Source organism: Coptis chinensis, chromosome 8, assembly GCF_015680905.1.
Source record: "Coptis chinensis isolate HL-2020 chromosome 8, ASM1568090v1, whole genome shotgun sequence".
NCBI lineage: Eukaryota > Viridiplantae > Streptophyta > Magnoliopsida > Ranunculales > Ranunculaceae > Coptis > Coptis chinensis.
The window spans coordinates 4,210,189-4,222,013 of NC_141463.1; the positions used below are offsets into that span (position 1 = coordinate 4,210,189).

Below are 11,825 nucleotides of genomic sequence, written 5' to 3' on the forward strand. Positions count from 1 at the left end.
CCTCCCCCAACGCATGTCGCATCACTTTAGCCATTCGAGCTCCCTCTGGCTCTGCCACTTCAGCTCTCCTCTTCTCCGACCTACCCCGAGGAGCAAATAAAACTACATACTCCAACTCCACAGAGCATCAATGGTCGGGCCCTCCGGGATAAAAGCTCGAGCTACCAAATTTCGCTAGCCTCCACAACAGGGCGCCGCCTCGAGACGCCCCGCCCGTCTCGGTCCTCCCGTGTTATCGATCACTTGTGCGGCTTCTCCATCACCCTTCCCGCTTCCGTCCGACTTAGAGCTCAGCTCCTTTTGCACCTTCCTCTTTCTCCCTGATCGCAGCACCTCCTTTTTCCTCAAAGAAATGAGCAAACTCCGGAAGCTTAGCTCGCTTTTGTTCCCGACTTCGGCCGTCGCGAACCTTTCTATCTCCCCCGATCGATTCGAGTCCGCCTGAGAATATCTGCAAACAAAACAAAGAGATGAACCAGTTAGAGGAGCAAAGGGGCTCACCCACTAACACAACAAGAGGAAGCCAATCCTACCCACCGGCTAGACTACACATCCTAGTTCGCGAACCTACATCCACGCATGGTTGCCCACTAGCAACAAATGGCCTCCTCGTCCGGCCTCGTTGCTTACACCATCAAACACGCCAGAACGGCGTCGGCATGGTTTGCAAGCTAAAGTTCGATTACCGTGGACCGCCTCATTACGTAATGCTCTATTATGTCGACACACCTATGTGGAATTCCCCACTCGCATTTAACATTGAACACCCCGAATAATAGTCGCCAGGTGTTGCCAACGAACCGACATGGAGACTTCCCACAATAGCTCAAGAAGTCACAAACTAATTTCGAGAACGGTTGCATGAACGCCTCTCCCGGTGACCTTCACATATGATTACTCCACCATTCGAGGCTTTGTACCCCTCACTACTTAACATTTTCACTTAACCTAGGTTCAGATATTTTCGGTCGTGCACATTAATCCCATACGCCGCCGAAGCTCGAAACGAAATGGCGGCCCGATTTGAAATTTTTGGGGGTCACCTCACGGCGTCATCCCTCCTCGACTGCACGCATTAGCCACCTCATCCTTCGACCCGGATCGGCTATTAACCTCCTCTACCCTAACTTCTTCTTCCACTACAACCGATCATCACCGGGCCAAACGAATCCTCATCCTCTTCTTCATACTCTCCACAACTCGGTGAAACCTCCCGCATTCTCTTCCTAACGAGTGTCATCGAATCCGACATTGTAATATCACCTTATTCTCGAATCACCAAACCCTAAACCCTATAACCTAACACCGACCTACCAACTTAATAAACCCTACCGAACGAAAGAAAGCAAAGCGAAAATGAAAAGCAAAAATGCCAAATGAAGCACTCACACCGCAAAATCCTCGCCATTTTGGAAGAAGAAACCTCGAAAATGCCTTTTGGTTGCCTCAATTTTGATTTTGCACAACCGCTCAGTTCCCAAGAAGTTATGATTACGCTATGATATAGCCCTTACACACGTGTCCAAGGAACTGCTTTTTCCCCGACTTCGAATACACGGCGGCACGATTCCTTTCCAACCGCTATGATTAAATCACGTGCCTCGCAACACGCAAAAATTTCTTTCCCGCCAGTTTCCAACTTCGCCGGCATCCCAAACAAACGATCTCCATAGCTCGCTCATGCGTCCTGGGGGTGGCGTCTTCTCCAGATCGCTTTCAGATGAACCCGAACCCACTCTACCGAGGGGGTCAGGTAGGGAGCAATATCCCCACTAAGGAACATTGCGCACCCGACACAAGCGACCTCAACGATCGACCTCCAAGACCGACTGCGGAGCAACTCCTTACAAATAGGTGTGTTTTGCGATCGAAACACAAGCGACCTCAACGATCGACCTCCAAGACCGATCTTCGCGACTCCTTACAAGTAGGTGGTACGAACAAAGATACTTCAATCATTTAACACTTGGCGAGAGAAACGTAACTTCCACCGGATGTAATCATTGCAAAATCTTATTTGCATTTCCCACCACCGGGAAATAGGGACTACCGCGCCAACTCCCAATCAGAGTATGACTCACACCAAAACCACTCCAGCACTCATTCACGATCTCTGCCCTACATTTGTACATAAAGGGTACACGTGTCTGAATGATCTCCACCCTCAGAATCCTATAAATACCATCTACTGGAACTACGCCGGGACCTGATTCTTCTCTCCCCCCCAAAAAAAGGAAAACGAGAAAGATACGTGGCGGTTCATTTCACAAAATGACCTCGGTCCCATCCAAAGTCCAAACCCATCTCGTTCTCCTCTACAGTAATCAGGAGATAGCTAAAACGCTCCTTTACACTATTGTTGTTCAGGTCTTTTAACATCCACAAATCCAAAAGATTCCAAGGATGACAATCTGCCAAACACAAACACTCTTCTAATTCGAAGAGATGTAATACCTCACTACTATTGATATCATAGCCATGTGTAACTCTTTTTGGGCCTTGAATCACTCCAAAACTCTCATTCCCCAAGTCAAAAGAGATAATCATATTTGTAGTAGCATACGAATACATTGTACCGTTGAAGCAAAAACACTTGGTAGAAAATTCACCACATCCATGTACAGGCATGGTCATTACAGGCCTCCATGAAGTGGTTCCCAAAGTGTAGATCACACAAAGTGGGTAATTAGTCCAACCCCACACTTTATATTTTTTTGACAAGGGATCAAACCCAAATTCAAAAACTGCTCCATCCTTAAAATACTCTCTTGTAAAAAATACAGACCTTCATATATACCCCTTGGATTTAAGAATACAGACCTTGTAAAAAAAGACCACATAATTTATGCAGAGGACAAAGTGGAATTACTTCAAAACAGGCTTCTGTGCAAACAACATCAAAGGCTTGAATAGCGTCTTGTGCCGAATTGTTGTGCTTGCCAGCTAAACTCCATCATGAAGATGCAAGTGAATTCGCTGAGTTCAAACCAACTGAAGACTTGCCAAACAACAATATTTGTGATATCCGAACTGAATTAACCCCTTGGGCATTCACCATGTGCTACTATCCAAAAGAACTACTGAAACAAATTGGACTCTAAAGTACACAAAGTTAAACAACAAAAACTTTAACCTTAATTATACCATAACACTGACTACAGTGCATAACAAACTTGCAAGTCTTTCAGACTAATTGAATTTTCTACGTAATCAGTCACACTAAATTGTCTACGTATAAGTACAAATTGTGTGCATGCCTATCTCTAGCTACCAAGTGCTACCAAGTGCATGCAACCAACTGTACTAATAATGTGTTTGAGAAAGCAACCAGTGAAAGTGCGAAAAGTACGTCATATGAGCATAATAACAAACTTGACATTAACCAAGGTCAACTGGTAAAGATTAAAGATCATACCTTAATGATTTTTTAAATTTAGAGAGGGCGTAAAAAAACGTGTTATGTCTATCGGGTTGTATCAGTCGGTTCATGAGTTAGAAAACCCAACTCTAACCTACCCAATCAAGTGTCCATTAGTCTCAACTCTCAAAGCCCATATGCTTTCTACCAAGCCCAAAATATGGGGTTTTACAAACTCTCTCTAAAACTCAACTGTTTTTTCCTACATGCTAAAGTTCAGGAAAGATTTGTATATATATGTGAGAGAGATAAAAGAGAGTTAAACGAGTACCTGATCGATATAGGAGTACGTTCGTTTTAGGGTTTCTATAAGAAAAGAGGACAGAATTTAATATAGATTACAAGCTAAATGTAAACAACAACTAACAAATACACATTTGAACCCATGACAACCATCTTCCATCCTAACAGTAACAAAATTATCAACAAATAACACAATTGAATGGCAAACTTAACATCCATGAAGTAGCTGATATGCGATGAAAAGAGGAAACATCAAAACATGCATGTATGGTTTTACATGCACACCGGCCTGCAGGGATGGATCACTGCCACCCCAAAAATTTGAAAAACCCCTTACATATACTAGTAAACGGGCACGTGTGTTGCACGTGCTAGGAAAAAAAATTGGGAAAAAGAATGAACGCATGTAAATTAGAATAGTAAATTAAAAAGTTCAATAAGAAAAAAAACACTTCAATATGCTAGTTGTATTCTTAATTCGATTCGAATTATTATGCTCTACCATCTGCCCTTTTGTTGTTGTTGTTTAAATAAGTAGGTAGCTTGGACAAAGAAAGAATTTGTAGCTAATTTAAAAAAATAAATTTTATGTATTTATTTATTTATTTAGAAACGATCACATTTGGAAACAATTAGAAAAAATGCATTGGACACTGTTAATATTTGGAGTGAATTGAATGTGTAAATAATAGCTTTCCGGAAAATGGTTATGCACCAAGATTACAATTTAAAAGCTTTCAATATAATGTTGATCTTATTTCATGTGTATGAAGATTGAATGATTCAAATGTTGGAGTGTTGATTTTTTCAAACCATTTGTATGTATGGAGGCGACAAAAGGAAGAAAATATGGATTCTAGCTAGTTGTATTGTTGAATTCTTACATTGGTTATTGGTCCCCATTATGAAAATATTATTAGCACCCAACGCCACATGCAGAACTTTTGCAGGTTTTGGGCTTCAACTTGATTAACATAATGTAATGGAATGTTGGTTCTTTGATAGTCAAATTAAGTGTAATGATTGAGTAGTATAGGAGTAGGTGCAGAGTGCACGGTGAAGGAGTGCAAAGGCATTATAAGTAGGGCAGGGATCGGGTCGGGTTCGGGTCGGATATGGCTATATCCGAATCCGAATTGGAATAGTTTCATAATATCCGAATTCGAATCCGAACCCGATTGTATTCGAAATTTAATATCCGAACCCGACTAACCCGATCGGATAACACTAAATATTAAAAAAACAGCCCAAAAATTATATCCGAACCCGACATACCCGAACCCGAATCCAACCCGATTACATAAACTGATATAAAAATCGACCCGAACCCGATGTATTCGGTAATCGGGTCGGGTCGAATTTGGGTCTACCCGACCCGATTCCCTGCCCTAATTATAAGCGTGATTCATTATGCATAAGCACTATACTATGCCTAGTTAGATGATTATAGAAACATTTTGTCAAGCGGCAACAATTTGATTATATAAACATCATTAATACAGACGGGTATACTGGGAAAAATGGTAGTGTTCTTCGTAAAGAAAAAAAATTGTTGGACTGGTATTAAAAACTCTAATATTGTTTCCAATAAACGGAACTTCTATATGTCAAAGGTGCCATGTTGAATAAAAACCTCATCTTCAAATGTCTTGAAACGAAGTTTTCTTCCATACATTGGTTTCCTATCATTTAGTACTCTAGAGTCAAAATAAAGAGTCTCCATGCATGTTCAACAAAATTTTCACCATAGAAATAACTTGACCATCGTTTGATTCCATGACTGAAGAAAATTTAAGGCAACAGAAAACAGTAGTATAAAAAGTAAGTTTATTTATAGTAGTGCAAAAAATAAACAAACTACATCACACTTGCACATGCAAGAAGAAAATAATGAGACTGGAACTAAGTGTAATGGCAAATCTTTTTTTTTTATGCACTTTCTATTCCCTAGGACCGCACAACAAAGAAGTAAACAATGGATATTTTCAATTGTTTATGTTTCATATTATGATTTTCGATATAACTATGCCAAAAGTGAGAGGCTCCAAGTTTTTTATGGGAGTTACAGAGACTGGAACGAACGTGAGAGAGGTTACGATTCATTTACGGCTTGAAAGGTTTCATGGTGTTGAAGAAACTTTTATAGCAACTAACGAACATACACTAATTTTTTTTGTGTTAAAATTAGAAGGGAAAAACGTTAGTAGTAAAAAACCAGCAGAGTAGCTTTTAATCTATTGTTCTGCACATAGATGACAAATAAATGTTTAAAAAAAAGTACGGTAACATACTTTTGTGTGCCAAGTTTTTTTTCTAAATTCTTTTATAAAATTATGTTAGAGTTGTCAATTACTCGATTATAAATAAATTTTGTTGAAGACCCTATCTTACATGGCAAACATACGAAGTGAAGAATAACTGTTTTGTCAAAATGTTAATAAGAAAAATACAATAATTACTCCCTCGGTAGAGATGTGGAAATGAAAAGAGAAAAAAAAATACAAACACGCTTCTACGAAATAAGCAAATCCCTTAAGAGTAACACTTGAGATCCTTGACTGAAATGCATTACTTTTAAGGCTCTGCAAAACATATAAAAGTTGGTAAAAATTGAAAACTCGTCAAAGTCTCATAATTGCCGATGAACTGGAACAGACAGAGTTTGTCAAAAACCAAGATTGTACTGAAGCTTTTGCACAAACCTTGCGTTGGACAAACAGCCAAAGTTCTACATAACATCCACTGCAGGCTGGGATATCATAGCCATCACATTCAAATTTGTATGTACTTTAAGTTTCTCCGAAATTGTGCATCATAATCAAAAGAAACATTTTCCTGGAAAAATTGCGATGTATCAAATCCAAATTGTTATTTCATTGTTTAAACGGGGACAGTGTCGGAATGAGAATTTGTTGCTCCCAACTTTTTCCTAAAGTGAAAAGGCAATAAGCCAATAACAACGTACCTGCGGAAGTACTCAACAGAGGAAAAAACCAAGTAAGATGGTTCTCCTGTCCTCTATTGAAACACATCATGATAACATTACCAATAGGCAATATGCAGTGAAGTAATTTGAGGTACACCCATCACTGAACCAATATCACATCATATCACCCATTGAAATTCAAATCAAGTTATGGTTCCAGAACATATTAACCAAATGAAATAAAAGTCGAGAAATAATTGAGGGAAAAAGAGTATAGTAGATTTAAACATGGTTTCTTAAATATCAATAGCCATTATCTTTCCAGTAGAGCAGATATTAATGCCATAACACATCTAAATAATCAAACAAAACGACTAAATATTCATTACCAGTACAAAAAAAAATATAAGCTCATTAATATATCAAAATTTTTTAAAATAATTCCCAGTCAGACTAACTATCAAACACTTTTAACCACATTTAATTAACTACTAATAAATTCCCCAACCCCTAACACAGAAGAAACCCTAACCAACTACTCTTACCCAACCCCAAATTCTCATATCTAAAGCACCACAGATCCTCCAAGCCAACTGAATATCTTGGGCATAACAGTAACCCTCTTAGCATAAGATACTACGCTACCTATTCATATACTTAAGTCAATGCAAAGTGCTAACTGATACCACAATGAAACGTTTACTGATCTTAAATTCATTAAGAGTAAGACTTAGGTAGTGTAATACTTGAACATTTTGCATGCCATTAGGGAGTGGTTTGGTTGCTGCCGCTGCCATAAAATGCATAATCGTTACCTTTGGCTGGAGAATTTAATGTTTACCGATCTTAAATTCATTAGGAGTAAGACTTAGGTAGTGTAATACTTACGTTTTGCATGCCATTAGGGAGTGGTTTGGTTGTTGCCGCGGCCATAAAATGCATAATTGTTACCTTTGGTTGGAGAATTTTCAGCGAGCCAACATAAATTATACTCTCTTTGAGATCTGAGATAGGCGTATATATATATCTGATAAACTACATCTCCATAACTTATTATAAATTTCAAAACTTAACTACCTTTAAAAAAATCATTCTGAAAAGAAAGCATTGGATTTTAGATTAGTCCTAAGGAAACAATAAGTCCAAATCAGCAAATCTAGGAGCAATATACTTGTTCTCTCTGGCCTATTGAGATAATGTATCCCTTAAAAAATGCCATGTTAAATGGTGTGACAACACATCACGTGGATATCCGAGACAACTTGGACAATATTAACTTGAACTATATATAATAGAAAATCAGTACGTGTTTTCTACTTATAATGGGCATCTCCAATGGGGGGTGTAAACCATATAGAGTGTAAAGTTTACACTCCAAGTGTCAAAAAAACTCTTTCCAATGGGGGTGGTATACCGTAGGTAATAGACTATTAGTTGATAGAGGAGGGGGGAAATTCCCCGTCTCGCTATAAGTCGATAAATAGCTCGGCGACACTTTTAACCAACGTCCGAACAAAAATTCGGACGCCACTTTAAGTCACGTCCCCTTTCTAGTTCTAAAGTCATAATTTGCAATTTTTAACTTTCGGACGTTTAAATTAAAGAGATCGTCCGAAAGTGTAAAATCCAATTTTTTTTACACTTTTCTATTGGGGACTATAAAGTGTGGATATTTATAGACTATACAATAGTATGCAATTAGAGTTGTAAAATCCTAATAGCACCTACATAGAGCCTATGTGGAGGTGTAATTTTACACCCCCAGTGGAGATGCCCTAATAGTTATACTTATACTTATAAGACAGCCACTGCGTATAGCACTTCAAATATACAAAGCTACGGTAATAATGTGTCTACTGGATCAATATTAGAAAGTAGATTGATCAAAATAGAAACATCCGAGATTGATCAACATGTTACTGGGTTTGCTTTTTGTGAAAATTATTTTCCAATTTTTTTATTATTTCTTTTTGGAAATTTGGGAGTTTGTTATTAGAAACATGTTGCGAGAAATTAGAGAATTGGATTCTATCGTTCATGGGAAGTTTGCTTGGTGGTGGGGTGGGTTTTCTTGCTTTGCTTGGTTTCTAGTTTGATCCTTTTCCTTTCTGGGTAATTACGTGTTAAAATGTGTTTGATTAACACTAAACATTTGTTAAGTATACTCTAACTGGAATAAAGCCATACTTCATCATTGAATTTGAGCTTTTTTTGTGTTTTTAATTGAGTATCAAGGATATGGCCTAGTCATTTGGATTAGTGTGGGAAGTGGGTACAAATCGATCTTTGAGACTACTTAGTGTAAGATGTTTTCCAATCGAGCGAGTCGGTGCTTTTAGCATGTTTAAGTTTGGCATATACTAAGTTCAGGGCCATAACACTTAGTTGCTTGGATTGTAAGCAACAACATTTATACTGATTTTTCGTTTTTGTTTTTTGTTTTTTTCCAATTAACCTTTACGAGCAAACTACAATACGAGGTCGAAGCATAGCCTAAAGAATTAACAATTTACAACAATAAAATGGTAATTGAGCAATTGAGCCGACCGCCGAGCCTAGTCATCATTATTCATCAAGTAGACATGGTAACAAAGATGCATTGCAATTAAAATCCTAGAAATGGTTTAATTTAAAATCCCAACCGAAGCTAATCGCCAACATAGAAAAAGTTACAAAACAAGAGAAAACCAAACATCAATATCGATCATCCTTCCACTCGTACTTCCCGTGAATCGGCAAAGATAGTTTGACTGCAATTCTACCTGTACCAAGAGGAGATGAATATAGTAGTAATCAGTCACCACCAGCCTTACGATAAACATAAGTCAAACCACACTTGCTGCAGTAATGATTGGCCATAAAAGTGCCCGCACCACACTCTCGATTAGGACATTCTTTCCTCAACTTCGACTTTACCGAGTCATCCACTTTGTAAAACTACAAAGCATCAAGCTTAACCTTCTTATGCTTATGCTTAATCTTCTCGGGCTTGGTGTAAGTCTTCTTCTTCCTCTTCTTCGCACCTCCACATAGACAGAGGGACCAAATGAAGCGTTGACTCTTTTCTCGGATGTTGTAGTCGGCTAGTGTCCGACCGCCTTCTAGCGAAGGTTAAACGGCTGGCTGGTCCGGTGGAATTCCTTCCTTGTCTTGGATCTTCGCTTTCAAATTGTCGATGGTGTCACTTGACTCGACTTCTAGTGTTATCGTCTTGCCCGTCAGGGTTTTCACAAAGATCCGCATCTTTTTTTCTTTGGTTGTAGGTTCTCAAGTGGACTACCGGCAACTATCTTCTCAAATATCCGCTAAGGTTTAGCACTTTATTCCTGACGACTTTGAATGCCAAAATATCGTTAAATATTCCAAAAACTTGCACATACCCCGCCAAACAAAATAACTAAAATGATTACTAAGGTACTATGTCAAAAGCATGCCTATCTAGCTAGGCTAACCCCTAGTGCTTATAGCTCAACTGCTAAGGTTGCATCGTTGACCAACCGGCGTAAGTGCCCATGTAATGAGCTTATGCAAAAGGCTTCAAATCACGATCAATATTTTAAAGCTCGGTTGAGTTGTAACTCACATTGGCAAGCTTCTACATCGTTAAACCGATTTCACAAACGGCGTAGCATGCCCACATAATTGATCGGCCTATTTAAGCCATAACGGAGTCCGGGCCCTTATGGTAGATTGGTCTAGATGCCCTAACCTAATAGGCTTAAGTTTCTGATCACTTAGTGCAAAAAAAAATACAATAGCCCTACTATCATAACACACATTAGCAGCACTTTATTACCATACGAACTGCTTTAACAATATAGGATTGATAACCTAAGACTCCACTATTTTGGATAGTATTTATGGTTCTACATTTTCCTTAGTAACTGGCTTTCATGGTTTTCATGTGATTATAGGTACTCTTTTTATCGTCATGTTGAGCTAGAACTGCCCCTAGCGTTGTTTCAGTGATAGAAACATAAAGGAGCATAGGCCTTCCTGCACTTGTGTTGATAAGACAGGTGCGTTCATGAGGTACAACTTCAATTTCCTTCAGTCCTCTTGACAACATACACTTTAATAGTAGCATGGAAGTGAGGTAACTCACACATACAAATTGATAGACAACTCTCTATGATGGATGTTCATAGAGTTATAGTACCAATAATCTACGAATCATCACCTAGACCTAAAACATACTTGATATCTAGACATGCCCACTTTGAATGATGGAACACAGTTGCATACAGATTCGTTCATTCACAGACTAAATGCTATTACCATATTCTCATTTGGATAACTAAGATACACAAATAACTTTATAACACATGTAAGTAATGCAATAGTATGTGTATATGACTCTAATGGTTCTGAAATTGTCTAAATAAATAATAATAACCTGACAAAGGGGCATCGATTAAAAAGAAAAAAAAACACGATATAGGATTAGTACTAAACCTAAGGACATCGAATTAAATTGATGAAGTTGAAATCAGACGTTGTATGTAATTTCAGTTTCAAACTTCAAAAAATCACACTAAGATGCAAAACAAATCAATAAGGTTGCAAGTGATAGTTTGATGGAAATTGGTAGTCAAAAATTTACCTTCACTACAATAAGATGAGAACTCTTGCATATGTTCATTGACAATGGATTGATGTAGTCCCCTTTAGATAGCAATTTCCATCCCTCTTTCTTAAGCATTGCGAGGCATTCATTGTCAATTTATGCTTTTGCATCTTTCATAACATTGGGTTAAGCATCGTGTAGGATGTTTTTTTAACCTTGTGTTGTTTTTTTGCATTATGCAAAATTTAAACATGACGAACCAAAACAAATATTACTAAATACAATCAAAATATTTTATAAAAAAATAAAAAATGAAGAGAGTAACAAATTTGCATAGTATAGTTTTTTGCATATAGCGAAGGTCACATACAATTAATTCCATTCAAAAGAAATATATATGGTAAAGGTCTTGCCACTACAGAAACCGCGACACGTTCATTCAACCAAATGCAAAACAAATCATTAAATTTTCAATTAAAGCGAAAAAAAAATGAAAAAAATAAAAATGTATATGACAATGTTTGACCAAAACAAAAGAAATATATATGGTAAAGGTCTTGCCACTACAGAAACCCGCAACACGTTCATTCAACCAAATTCAAAACAAATCATTAAATTTTCAATTAAAGCGCAAAAAAAATGAAAAAAAAAATGTATATGACAATGTCTTA

The 11,825-nt window shown here is 37.9% G+C and overlaps 1 pseudogene; it reads right to left on the reverse strand.

The window, feature by feature from the left end:
• Positions 1–9,380: 9,380 nt before the first annotated feature.
• Positions 9,381–9,830, reverse strand: LOC147479426 (ubiquitin-ribosomal protein eS31 fusion protein-like; annotated as a pseudogene).
• Positions 9,831–11,825: the final 1,995 nt, after the last annotated feature.